The sequence below is a fragment of the Herpailurus yagouaroundi genome, unplaced genomic scaffold, assembly GCF_014898765.1.
Source record: "Herpailurus yagouaroundi ecotype Mexico unplaced genomic scaffold, PumYag 186, whole genome shotgun sequence".
Classification (NCBI taxonomy): Eukaryota; Metazoa; Chordata; class Mammalia; order Carnivora; family Felidae; genus Herpailurus; species Herpailurus yagouaroundi.
The window spans coordinates 22,063,726-22,076,850 of record NW_024412417.1 but is presented as its reverse complement, the minus strand read 5'-3'; positions in this window follow the sequence as shown (position 1 = coordinate 22,076,850).

Below are 13,125 nucleotides of genomic sequence, written 5' to 3'. Positions count from 1 at the left end.
CATAACTCTAAAGCCCAAGATCTTAAACTTTACACAAAATTGATTCAATTATGGCCCGACTATTTTTAATTCTTTATGTTGGTCTCTAATCTCTGGGAAATTTCTCCTTAATCATTTTCAATGTATCTAAAACTTCCAAAAGGTTTTACCTGATTGTCACCTTTTATCCGATCTTACTTTAAAACAAGTGTGATACATCTGACTCTTCTAATTATTGCCAAATTATCCTTCCACTTTGATGAATATGAAATACCAAAACCTTCTCTGTTTATGTTCTAGGTGTTACATTAAGTATACTAACTGCACACTTATAAGTGACTGCTGAGTTCCAGGACTTCAAATTGTAGTAGAATTTTCTAAATAATCTTTTCTTTAGGCTTTCCATGGCATTTTATGTGACTCCATTTCTTAAAATTATTTTCTCCTTTATTATAGTCTTATTGCATAATCTCTGGTTACTCTTTGCCTTCTTATGCCCCCACCCTCCCCACCCTTTCAATTTTTAACATATATGAAGATCATTCTTGGGCCATCTATTGATTAGGATCAGATTCCTCTTAGTTAAGAGTAACCTCCAAGAGATAGGTTAAGACAGGGGTACCTGGGTGGTTCAGTCAGTTAAGCTTCTGACTTCGGCTCAGGTCATGATCTCAAGGCTCATGGGTTTGAGTCCCATGTTGGGCTCTGTGCTGAAGCTCAGAGCCTGGGGCCTGCTTCATATTCTGTGATTCCCTCTCTCTCTGCCCCCATGCCCACTTGTGCTCGGTCTCTGCTTCTCTCTCTATCCCCCCCTCAAAAAAAAAAAAAACATTAAAAAAAGAAATAGGCTAAGTCAAAAATTAGTTTCTCCCTCACATAAAGGTTCCAGGAATTAATAAATCCAGGAAAATCACAGTGGTTCAATAATTATCAGAGACCAGGCTCCTTGTACGATTTTACTCCTCTATTTGTGGCTCTCATTCCCAAGTCCATCATTTAAGAACAGGGCTGATTCCCTGGCCATTCTGTCCTCATTACATCCATGCATGAAGAGGGTTTGAAGAAAAAAGGGCATTCCTACCTTTGTAAATAACTTTGCTTTGAAATGCTATACTCACTTTCCTTACTCCAAAATTAGGAATATGGACACATTACCTGAAAGAGGATTCATGATAAGAATAACAAACTATGAAGACAATAGAGAAGATGAAACTGAAAGATGGATTTTGGGAAAAAAATGAAATAAAATTAGCAAATATTTACTAGACTAAGATGACAGATGACCTAAATTAATAAAATTATAAGTAAAATAGGAGACATTATCTCATACCCTAGAAATACACAGGATCAGAGACTACACACCAACAAATTATCTAATTTACAAAGATTTATAAGGATTCCTAAAAACATACAACTTACCAAAACTGAATTATGAAATAGAAAATCCGAACACACCAGTAAAAAGCAATGGACTGAATCAGTAATAATCAAAAATCTTTTAACAAATAAAAGCCCAAGATCAGATGGCTTCACAGGTGAATTCTACCAAATATTTAAAAAAGGATCAATGCTGATCCTTCTCAAACTCTTCCAAAAGACTAAACAGAAATAAACCCCTTCAAACTCACTTTATGAAGTCAGCATTACCCTGTACCAAAGCTAGACAAATGATATAAAAATATAACAGGTACATATCTCTGATGAACATAGATGCAAAAATCCTCAACAGAATAATAGCAAACCAAATTAAAAACACATTAAAAGGGTCATACACCATCAGCAAGTAGAATTCATCCCTGAGATGCAAGGATGTCTCAACATATGCAAATCCATAAATGTGCTATACCACATTAACAGGATGAAGGATAAAAATCATATGATTATCTCAATAGATGAGAAAAAGCATTTGACAAAATTCAACATCATTTAATGATAAAAACTCTCAACAAATTATATATACAAGGACTATTCCTTAACATAATAAAAGCCATATATGACAAGCCCATAGCTAACATCATACCTGATGATATTTTAAAAGCTTCTCCACTAAGATCAGGAATAAGACAAGAATGTCCACTCTCACCATTTCTATTCGGCTTAGTATTGGAAGTTCTAGCCATACCAACGAGGCAAGAAAAAGAAATAAAAGGTATCAAATCAGAAAGGAAAAAGTAAAATTATCTGTTTGCAAATGGCAGGATCTCATATGTAGAAAAACCTAAGGATTCCACCTAAAAACTGTTAGAATATATGAATTCAGTAAAGTTGAAAGATGGGAAATAAGTTGCATTTATAAAATACTAACAAGCTACCTGAAAAAGAAATGAAAGCAATCTCATGTACAATCATCAAAACAATACAATACCTGAAATAAAATTAGCCAAGATCCCTATGCTGAAATCTAGAAGACTATTTTGACAAAATATCTCATGCCCTTGGACTGGAAAAATTAATGTTATGATAATATCCATACTACCCAAAGTGAGCTACAGATTCAGTGCAATATTGATCAAAATTCTAATGATGTTTTTCACCAAAGTAGAAAAAAAGGAACTATCCTAAAGTTTTAATGGAACAACAGAAAACCTCAAATAGCCAAAGTGATAGGGAGAAAGGGAACAAAGTTGAACACAGAGAACACATGCAACTTCTTGATTTCAAGGTATATTACAAAGCTGTATTAATCAAGACAGTATAGTATAGACATAAAAAAAGGCACATACACCAGTGGAAATGAATAGAGAGCTCAGAAATAAACCCACACTTATATATTCTATTATTTTTTAAGGATAACAAGAATACAAAATGGGAAAAGAACAGTCTCTTCAATAAATGGTGTTGGGGAAAGTGGATATCCATATATAAAAGAATGAAACTAGACCTCTACCTTATACCACTCACAAAAAATAACTTGTAATGTATCAAGGACTTAAATATAAGTCTTTGAAACCATAAAACTTCTAAAAGAAAACATAGGGGCAAGAAATTCTTGACAGTGGTCTTGGCAAAGATTTCTCAGATGATACCAAAAGCACAAAGAAAAGCTAAAATAAACAAGAGGGACTACATCAAATTTAAAAACTTCTTCATAGCAAGCAAATCAATAAATTGAAAATGCAACCTATATAATGGGAGAAAACATTTGCAAATCATGTATAATTGGGTTAATAGCCAACATATATAAAGAACCCATATAACTCAGTAACAGAAAAGCAAATAATCCAATTAAACAAAGGCGAAGGACCTGAATAAACATGTTTCCAAAGAAAACATACAAATGGCCAATAGATACATGAAACGGTGTTCAATATTACTAATCATCAGGGAAATGGAAATCAAAACCACAGTGAGATATCACTTCACATTGGCTGGGATGGCTGTTATCAAAAAGAGATAGCAAATGTTGGCAAGGATGTGGAGAAAACTGCACCCTTATGCACTGTTGGTGGGAATGTAAAATGGCACAGCCATATGGAAAACAGTATAGAGTTTCCTCAAAAAATATTAAAAATTAAACTAGTATATAATCTAGCAATCACTCCTGGCATATATTTGAAGCAACTGAAATCATTATTTCTAGAGATATCTTTACCTCCATATGTATTGGGACATTATTCACAATAGCCAAGATATATAAACACCTAAGTGTCCTTTAATGGATGAATGGAAAAAGAGAATGTAATGCCTCATGCATGTGCATGCACGTGCGTGTGTGCACACACACGTGCACACACACACACACACAAACACACACACACACACGAATATCATTCAACCATGAAAATGAAGGAAATCCTGCCAGGTTTTTGTTACCATTGCCTTCACTAGTAGCTTCTATTTTACATGGTCTTTGATACTTTCCATATTTACCTTCATACTAAAAGTCCTGATTAGGTGAATTTAACTTCCTAGCCTAGGTTCTGTGCCTATGACTAACATACAAGAAGAACTGAAAAGTGGCACTCTACATTCTACCTGGCCAAATGTATTTTTTATTTTAGTTGCAGCTACAGGTGATAGATGTTAGCTCCATGTGAGATCAAACTCACCCTGTACAGACAGCATCCTATTCTCAAAATGCATATACTTCTGTTTTTCTACCTTTTTTTTTAACCAACATTTAGTATGACACTCTAAAAATGTTCTTGGCACATGGAAGCAAAACTTGGGAATACAATAAAGTTAATGATACACTTTCACTTTCCATCCTTCATGACACAGGACAGCATTCTGTAAGTTTCTCAAAAGGTCAAAAATTTTTAACTGAGCCTCCATTTTCTACCTTAGAGAGTTCTGCAATAAACACACAATATAATGGCTTTCCCTCCCTCCCATCTCCTCTTAATGACACCTTATTTCTTTCAAGTGGAATCTTCCCAAATGATCTGCAATCAAGTTCTCATTTCAGCCTCTTTTAGGGCTCTCTACATTCTACCAGGGGAGAAAGGGGGAGGAGGGTGGAATAAGAAGCTAAGTCTAAGTCTCTATGACTTTTATGGTGGGTTACAGGATCAATCTTTTTATGAAGACTCATATGGTGGAGAATTTTCTTCCATTTTACTCTTGGTGTTAACTATCATTTCCATGAGGCCACCTTGACAACTTTCCGTACTATCTCTCATCTCTATGTATCTGGATATGTACATTTAGATGTCACATTTCAAATACAGAAAAATTAAAATAAGGAAATATAATTTATTCATAAAAATAGAACCAATAAAGTATTTATGCAAAAACACATTTATTCTATAATGTGACTGCTAATGAGAATTAGTGAATATTTTGAACTCACATGAGTTTTTCATCATCTCCCCACTTAATCAGCTTTATTTCTGAAAACAGTATGTGTACTCTCCTAGACATTTTGTCCTGCACAAGAAAAGAAAAATCACTGGCTACCTATTTCTTGTTCTCTAGATTTAATTTTACTAACTCTTATCTCATTTTCTTTTACTATTATCATTCACACATTTAGTCCTTTCTTTGCCTACTATCATGTCCTAGTGAAAATAGCTATGTTTTTATGCTTGAACTATTGCTACCAGAATTATATCCTTGCTTTCAAGCATTTGCTTTCTGTAGTTTTAATACCAAAACCATACTAATTTTTGGAAAACATGTCTTCTCATATATCATTATCATGGTATAAAAATATGTCTCTTCAGCAACTTTAAGGTTAACTATTTTAGTATGAATTACTCCACAAGGGAAACACTTTCAGGATTCATATATCATGGGATATTTATCTTGAGTGTGTTGTATTTATTACAATTTTCTCCCACATAGGGCACATCTACTTCCAAAGACTGATCAGGAAATTCAAAAGTTGACTAGTATTCAAATGTGTTAAAAAAATTCACTGAAATCACTATGTTGAAATCACCTATGTGGAGATATATATCATGTCTTTGCAGTCCTTGCATTTTCTCTTGCAGTTCATTTTCCTCACAATAAATCACACCATGCATGAAGCAGTATAAAACAATACCTCCGATAGATGAAAAAAGAAATCGTTGTGCTAAAGGTTTTGATCTTACACCCCCTTCTCAACATTACATACATATTTCTCTAACATTTAAGATTATATGTTTAAAATCATGGAGAATTTATCCAGTTAAGAGTTCTGTTTACACAAGGTGAGTAGTCTTTATACTTACGCTTAAAATTCTACTGCCTTAGAATTTATATTTTACAACATCATTTTGGTTCAGGGAATACTTATAAAATTCTTTACAGAAGCCAAATGACCAGGAACCTTGTCAGTTTTGTTAACAGTTGTACCCTCAGACCTAGACAAGTGCCTGGTCCATGGTGGGCACTCAAAAACAAAGCAAACAAACAAAACCTAATTGAATGAGTGCACCAGCCATTAACAAAATCAGCAGTTACTGAAAAAGTGCTAATTCCTTATGAGGATAACAGTGTGCCTCTATTTGTAGAAAGTTCTCAATTCTAGTTTAATGGTATGCATAATAAAGTATTTGACGGTGGAGGGTAGGGTATGGTGAACATGTACTAATGACTGTAACCTACTTTGAAATGAATCAGAACTAAGACAGAGGGACAAACAGATGGACAGCTATGGATAAAGCAAGAATAGCAAGATATTAATTATAAAAGCTGGGTGATGTTACACGGGTCTACATTTCTTTCAACTTTGCTGAAGTAGGTTTGAAAACTTTCATAACATGCTAGGGGAGAAGTGGCAAGAGTGAGTTTTCTAAAGAAAGCTATCTGTACCCTTGATTTTCTCTATTTGGAAATCCCCAATCACACTTATAACATATCTATAAAGAACAGTAAACTGTCTAGATTGAGACTTCTTTGTAGAATTTACAAGTTTGAATACTATATTTTCAAAGATAATGAATTATCTTTGAAATTACTGAATTATTTCCACATATTTCAACACCAAGATACAGCATTAATAGGACAGGGATATAATCCTTCATATAAAGTGATTTCCTCAAAAAGGTTTATAATCACCCTTTTCCATTGTGTGGGGAACAAGCTTAGGTATCTCCTGTGCTTACACCAATGGGTCAACGAGGCATAAAGAAGTACAAAGCCATAGAATGCTCACACCCACATTTGGGTAAACAAGATTAAGCAAATAAGGATAGAGAAAGGAGGCTTAGGCCCCCAGAATAGAGAAGGGATGCAGAATCCCCAGAATAGAGAGGGAGGGGCAAAGGTCCCAATAGGGAGGTACAAAGGCACAAATATAGACCATAGGTCTATGAAATAAATAAGATTAGATATTCAGGGTGGAAGCACCCTGGAGGTCATAAACAGGCGTTTTGTTTGGTGTGGTTGTGTCTTATTTTAATCCATCTTTTAGTGTTACTCCAGCACTCTTTCATGCGAGTACTACAACAGATTTGTATTAAGAATTATATCAAGAATACTAAAATAACTAAATGAATGAATGAGTGACCTCTTGTATGCCTCTTATATTTCCAGTACCAGCCATAAAGCCATTTCTTCTCCTTCCACTCTTTATGCCAGACTTCTGAAGATCTCTTGATCTTCACCTACTCAGTCACTCCCAATGCCCTTTCCCAGGGGGTAATTTTATATTGGAGTCATATTACTTATTTTCCTCTATCATATGAAATGTTTGAATTTATGGAGACTGGGTTAGATAAAGTTGATTTCAATTTGTGATAATTTATAATTATTTCCTTTCGGTTGTTATGACTCATTCCACCACCTTTCCAACTCCACAGTTCGACTTTGCACTGCTATCCCCACAGGCGAGAAAGTAGCTTTTGAAGGACGGCTTCAGCATAACACCTTGAAATCTATTTTTTATTCATTCTGAACTTATTTAAACCTAATCCTAATATTTCTTGCTCCACTATTAAAATATGTCATCTAGCTCCTATTGAAAAAATGTGTTTCAACACAAGCACAGAAAACAATTCTGATTCTTTCTTAAAATTTTATTTTCTGCTACATTAAAAAAATACAGTACTCATAATAACAGTACTCATACTGTCACCATGCTATATCGGTGTGTTAACTCCAGCCTAACCATCTGAAACCAGGTACATGGTCATCACCTGCATTGCTAGCTATTATTTCTGTTGAGAAAGATAGATGGTGATTGGGAGATGAGTAATGATCTTAATGGTAGGTATCCCTTGAGGCACCTGGTGTCAGGGCTAATAGTGAAACTGATTTCTTAGAGTTGCACGAACATACAGTCAGAGTGTATGTATGTAAGAAAGTTTGTTTCCATACGAAAAATTGGTAACCAATCCCTACCACCATCTAATCTCAAGATTCTAATCCCTGTCTAGGACAACTTCACAGATATAGACAAAATAATCTGGTGGACAATAATTTTATATTTCTGCAGGTGTTTCCTCCAAATAAGCAGACATGATCCTCAAATAGTGTAGGGTACCTTACCTCTCTCCTTCATTGTTCCTATAACATGCTCAATCAGCACCCAAGAAAATGGGGGAGGGATTCATTTACTTTGCAAATGGAGTTCAAGTTGAGTTTTATTGTGGTTATAATCAGGGAAGTAATTGGATATGAGTTTGTTTCTGTGTTTATGTAACAATTAGATACAACTTTCCAATCTCAGAGTCATTTATTCTGTAGCATCACTTACTGTTCTCTTTAAAAATGTAATTCTTACCTCTCTTCCTGATGACAACTTTTTCCTGATCTCCTCAGACTTCTCCTGGCCTTCTTATTCATCTTCTAAGACTCAAAGATGTTACCTCTAACAAAAAGCTTTATTTGACTCTTCTAATTTGGTATATTTTTTCTATATCTTTGGATATTAATTCATATATTTTATTATTATTTCATTTAATAAGATGTTATAATATTCTCTTTATGCATCTATATATGTAACAAGTTGTTCCTCTAAGGTTAAAATTAGGCCAGGGTTATTTAATCCAGATTTCCTACTACTTACACCTGTAACAATCACAGCTGGCATTTACTTAACACATTTCCGGGAATTGTGCCCTGTGCATTATCTCATTTAATGTTGTAAAGAAAATTATGAGGTAGGTAGTCTTATTAATCTCATTTCACAGGCAAAGAAGCTGAATCATAGAAATGTAACATATTCTCTCCAAGAATAACAGTGAAGAGATGCCCTCATTTCTTAGTTCTGCAATATGACCCACACTAGAAGAATTAAATTAGTACAGAAGGAGATATAAAACAATCATTAAAATGGTGTTCTAAAGGGGTAATTTTAAAACAATTAAATGCCTACATCTTAAGTGAAGAAATAACATTAAAATCATCAATGTACTTTGTTCAGTATATATTAGGTATTCAGTAAGAGTTTGGTAAATTAGATTTTATCTCTAAATACAGGATATATTAGGGGTGCCTGGGTGGCACAGTTGGCTAAGCTTCCATGTCTTGATCTCATAGTTTGTGAGTTCCAGCCCCTCACCGGACCCTGTACAGATGGCTTGGAACCTGCTTGAGATTCTGTCTCTCCTCCTCTCTGCCCCTCTCCCACTTGTGCTCCTATTCTCTCTCTCTCTCTATCTCTCTCTCTCTAAAAATAAGTAAGCTTAAATACAGGCTATACTAAGAGATATATAAAATTGAAGGACTTACAAAGAGATAAGCATGCTAATGGATAACAATTTAAGTATTTCTAAGATACAGCTTTTACATAGATCTTTTCAGTAATTGCCACCTTGACATTATGTAGATCTTGGCCACAAAGTTAATTTCCATATACTAGTGTATATATGTATGAGAACTGCAAATGCTGTGACAGAATGTCTACATCTATCCATCCTCAATGTATTTGATTTTTTTAAATTGTTTTATTTTTCATTTTTTTAAATTTGAAAATTTAAGCTTTGTATTATTAAAAAATTTGAGGGGCGCCTGGGTAGCTCAGTCGGTTAAGCGTCTGACTTCCGCTCAGATCATGATCTCAGCCCCGCGTCAGGCTCTGTGCTGACAGCTCTGAGCCTGGAGCCTGTTTCAGATTCTGTGTCTCCCTCTCTCTGACCCTCCCCTGTTCATGCTCTGTCTCTCCCTGTCTCAAAAATAAATTAAAAAAAAGTTAAAAAAATTAATAAAAAAATATTTGAAAGCACTCAAATTATGAGCTCAGGATCAAGAACTATTTTCCAAAAATCAATGCAACTTAGCATTTTGGAAAATACAAAAACCTAAAAGCCACTACAGGCTATGCTTGAAGATGTTTTTAAAAATCTGTACTTGTGCGGGTTATAATTCTTTGAAGTTCTGATATTTCAAAGCATGAAATAACTAGTTGCATAGGTCTTGATATCTTAAGATTAATATTATCATTGTTTTTTAAAAAATGCCATTTATTTCACATGCTGACTTTAAGGGCTATATCCTACTCATGCTCCAATTTCTTTTCAATTTCATCTGCTAAGAATAATGTACTTGTTTTATTTGTTGGGAAAAGTAGTTAAAAACAAAATCTCCTCTCATCTCAGGAAACCTTTCCACAAACATAAAAGAAACAGTTTTATTACTGAGTAAACATGAAGCCAGATTGTGATTTGCATCACAGGTAATCTGCTAAAAGAGGTGTTTTTTATTTATTTATTTATTTTTTTTTACTTTTTAGAGGGAGAGCACCACAAATGGGGGGAGGGGTAAAGAGAAAGGGGGACTGAGGATCTGAAACAAGGCTCTGGGCTGACAACTCAGAGACCAATGCAAGGCTTGAACTCAGGAACCATGACATCATGACCTGAGCTGAAGTCGGAGGCTCAACCAACTAAGCCACCCAGGCGCCCCTGGTAAAAGATTTTAGAGACCGAAAAGAAGTATCACCCTTTTATATGGCCAGTAAGATACAACGCATTACATATACATTCTCAAGATAAACAATAACCAATCCTCAGGTGAGAGGGCTTGACAAGACCATTTGTCAAAACAACTTACTCTAAATGTACATGGTAATTAGGGTGACCATTTATGTTACTTAATTGGTTTTATACCAAGGAAACAATACATTTCTCATAGATCTAGTACAAGAGGTAGTTCTGCAACTTGGCATCCACTGGCCTTGTGTTCCTACTCTCCCAAAGAAACTAGAAGACAGAGGTGCTATAGAAAAGACAGGGTCCCCAGGTCCTTGGGAATGGAGTTCCTGGGTCTTAAAGCCAGCAAGAGGCTTAATTCACTTTTAAAAGATGCCATGCATTTTAAAGAGATGAGAAAACTAACAACTACAAGGTTTCTAAAGTAAATGCTCTAAGAAAAGGAAGTCTCCTTCCTTATTTTCAACAAAAAGAATTAAGATTGTTTTGAATTTGTATTTGTCCTTATTTTAAAAAAATACGTATGTAGTAAAGTTAACGCTAAGGCATTTAACCAGGTGAAACCAGATTATAGTTAATAACAGAAATACTAGTTGAGTCTTCAATGCACTTGATTGTTGTCATTACTTAATGAGTATACTAAAAAAGCACTCACTCTTCAATTAAGTCTTCTTGTGCAAGTCAAAACCATTGAAATAAACCTTTGCATGATTTCTGATGAGCATTTGGCAAAACTTTTCCAGGAATAAGATTTCCTTGTTTGGATATTTGTTCGCAAAAATGCTCTGTTGATGTTACCAACACTATTTACTGTAGTATAAGTACCTAATTAAAACCAAGCAAATTGACCTAGCAAATGCCTAGAACACTGTAAATCTGAACTAAAAATGAAACAACATGTTGGTATGGCCAATAAAATTAATCTGCACACAGAAGAAAACAATACTCAATGAGCCTTAAATTAAGTAATCATTTGAAAGGGTTTTTAACTTCTGTATGGTTTATAGTTCATGGTTAATTTACCTTAATTTATTGTTTTAAACCAGGTTTATTTTCAAACTCATGTGTTCGTATTTGATAAAATGTCTGTGGTATGGCCATGGAAATAAAAATAAAGCCTTTAATTTCCTTTTACAATCTTCAAATTAGCAAAGCTGCTCATAAACCCTGCTGTACAGCATGCAATATTTCAGTTAGCAATAGATATGTACCTGTCGGTTCATACTCAGTAATGAAAAAGGCTGCCCACCTAATGCTGTCATCAGATTTAAAAAATCCAAATACCAAACCAAATATTGCACTAATGGAGAACCAACAAGGAAAATTTAACAGTACATAATACGAATAGTCCAGAAGTTAAAGCCTAACAAGGGTTTTCCGCTTTCAAATCTGCATATAAGGAGCCTACAAGTCACCACCTCATCCAAACAAGTAAAAAGCTCTGAAGGCTGAAAAGGCAATAATCTAGGATCCATAAAGGAGGTAAATACACAAGGCAAACAGCCTCCCCACCCAAGACTGGAAAGACAGGCGAATACAGGATGCCACCCCTTACCTTAATGGAGAACAGACTCACCAGCAGAAACCTCCATGAGAACCAGTGCCAGTGCAGGAAAACTTGAACTGTAATTGAAGAACTGTTGCATGCTCTGAGAGATTACACACACACACACACACACACACACACACACACACACACACCCTCCCTCCCTGCAGGGGGAACTCAGTCATACAAGGTCCTCCACAATTCTGAGATGTACCTCCAGGAACCAGACCAGGTTCTTAAAATAAATGCTGGAGAAATCTCCTCCCCTCCCAACCTCACTCACTCCATGCTTTTGGGTAGGGGGAAGGGAAGAGAAACTAATTTGAAATACACCAGAGCACTCAATTATTTTTAAGCAGGCCTGCCCTCAGCAGAAGGTAGTTAACCAGACCTTCCCCTGCAGTTGTATTATCAGAGCCTAACAGACCTGGGAGAAGGGAAATACCGAACTCTACCCACTCCAGATATTCACTCCCACCAAAGCTGGGAGGAGCCCAGAGATAAAAGAATCCTAAAGTGAAAGGACCAGTTTAACATCTACAAAGACAGAACCATCGCAAGAAAATCTCCTTGTGAAGGTTCTAAGATTTGGGATTGTTTTCAGATGAGGATTCACAAGCAATTTGCTGACTTGCACAATCCTTTGGAGATTTTTAAACAGATTACTTGCTTCAGTGCTTAACCAGGAGTGGAAGTCAATGTCACCCATGCAGATGCTTAAGTCAACCTTTTTAATAAATTGATCATCAGTTGCTAAAAAAAAAAAAAAACCCGAGAAACACTTGTGATGTTCACAGACCAGAGACAAGAGCTCACTAAAAACCTGTAACCTAACCATTGCACTCCAGAATGTTTCCCCTCTGCTCACACCCTCACCACCACAATACTAAAGTCCTATTTGCAACATTCCTTTTACCTGATGTGTCATTTCCAAAACAGAAAAAACACAAACTGAAGAGACAGCGAACATCAGAACAAGAAATGGGGGAGGTTTCAATTATCAGACCAGGGAATTGAAAACCACTACCATTAACATGGTAAGGGCTGTAATAGATAAAAGTGTTCAAGAACAAATGAGCAATGAAAGCAGAGAGATGGAAAATCTAAGAAAGAACCAAGAAGATACTAGAGATAAAAATCGTGACAGAAATGAAGATTGATTTTGATAGGCATAGTAGATTGAGCACAGCTGAGGAAAGAGTCTCTGAGCTTAACCTTCAAAACTCAAAACAAATAAAAGGAAGACTGAAAACAAACAAAAAGAAAACCAGAAAAGCATCCCAGGGTGTGTGTGGGATA